The sequence below is a fragment of the Salvelinus sp. IW2-2015 genome, linkage group LG18, assembly GCF_002910315.2.
Source record: "Salvelinus sp. IW2-2015 linkage group LG18, ASM291031v2, whole genome shotgun sequence".
NCBI classification, from domain to species: domain Eukaryota; kingdom Metazoa; phylum Chordata; class Actinopteri; order Salmoniformes; family Salmonidae; genus Salvelinus; species Salvelinus sp. IW2-2015.
Genome location: NC_036858.1, coordinates 35,649,432 through 35,651,349, shown reverse-complemented (window position 1 = coordinate 35,651,349; position 1,918 = coordinate 35,649,432).

Sequence of the window (1,918 nt, the reverse complement as noted above, 5' to 3'; positions counted from 1 at the left end):
AGGCGGTCCCTGGTTCGAGCCCAGGTTGGGGCGAGGAGAGGGACGGAAGCTATACTGTTACATTGGTGCCGTGACCCGGATCACTGTTGCTGCGGAAAAGGAGGAGGTTGAAAGGGGGTGAGTGTAACAGATGTGAAATGGCTAGCTAGTTAGCGGTGGTGTGCGCTAATAGCCTTTCAATCGGTGACGTCACTTGCTCTGAGACCTTGAAGTAGTGGTTCCCCTTGCTCTGCAAGGGCTGTGGCTTTTGTGGCGCGAGTGGGTAACGATGCTTCATGAGTGACTGTGGTTGATTGTGAAGAGGGTCCCTGGTTCGAGCCCAGGTTGGGGCGAGGAGAGGGACGGAAGCTATACTGTTACACTGGCAAGTCAAAACTCCACCCATGCAAAACCTGCTGATAAGAAGGTCCTAGCTTGTATTTTTAACCAGCAACTATCAGGAAATCACACTTTTACAGTGTTAGTGTCATCAGCTGTTGTGCAATATGATACAACACACAGGAAAACAGAATTTTGACTGCACTGGGCCTTTAAGTATGTGAATTGAACATGGTTTACTTAGGGTCTCTTTACACTACACTACTTTTGATGACACAAAATAGGTCCAGGAGAGATACTTGTGTAGTGTAAAGAGAGATCTAGATCATCTACAACACATACCAACTCCCCTCTGAGTCTTGACTTAAACCTCTTTGTTTCCTTGGAGCATAGGGCGTCACCATGGATCTCCACCTCACTCTCTTCTGTGCAAGGACTTTTTCCTCTAGCCAGGAGACCCCCACTTTACTTCGTTATTGAAGAGTGGAGCATCCCAGTTGTTTTTAGGCCTTCCTTGGTAACAGATATAACTTTAGACCGTCCCTTCCCCCGACCCGGGCGCGAACCAGGGACCTTCTGCACACATCAACACAAGCCACCCACGAAGCGTCGTTACCCAGGAACGGGCCCTTGCAGAGCAAGGGGATCCACTACTTCAAGTCTCAGAGCAAGTGACGTCACCGACTGAAAGGATGCTAGCGCGCACCACCGCTACCTAGCTAGCCATTTCACATCGGTTACACCTGCATTCTTTTTTCTTCTGGGTTGTGTCAATTTGCCTTCAAACCCAAAGTTGAATTGCATTGAATTCTACGTCGGGAAACAATATATCTAAAGGAAAGTATAATTACATAAACTTTTCCAAGCGCAGGTAGTGCGTTCAGATTTTCGGTGGTGACCGTGTTACCTAGCCTCAGTGCAGTGGGCAGCTGGGAGGAGGTGCTCTTGTTCTCCATGGACTTTACAGTGTCCCAAAACTTTTGGGAGTTAGAGGTACAGGATGCAAATTTCTGTTTGAAAAAGCTAGCCTTTGCTTACCTGACTGACTGCTGATTTGAGGGATGCCATAGTGCCGTAGCAGTTTCCATAGACTGTTTCTGTCTAGACTATCGAAAGCTTTTTCGAAGTCTACGGAGTTTATATGTAATGGTGTCCACCATTTAATGCACTGCTCAACGATTACCCTGTGTTACAATGTGGTCTGTACAGGAGTAGTCCTTCCTAAAGCCTGCTTGTTCCTTTCAGAGTCTCTTATCGAGTGCGTCCTGCATCCTATCCAAGATGATCCGACAGAGGATTTTGCTGAGGATTGAGAGGAGCATGAGTCCTCTCTAGATCTTGCACTCAGAGGTTTCCTTTCTTGGGGATTGTAACAATCAAACCTGTCTTCCATTCTGTTGGTACTTCTTATTTTCCCCAGATCTCATTCAGTAGGATGTGTAAGACCTTTGCAGTGGCACTGATTTATGTTTTTAGAACATCAGGTGGTATGTTGTAATTTCCTAGTGCCCTGCCTAGCTTTAGCTTTTTGGTGGCTCGCTTGATCTCCGCCTTGGATGTCCTACTACAGTTTATGTTTAGGTCTTCTGTTGCTTCGATG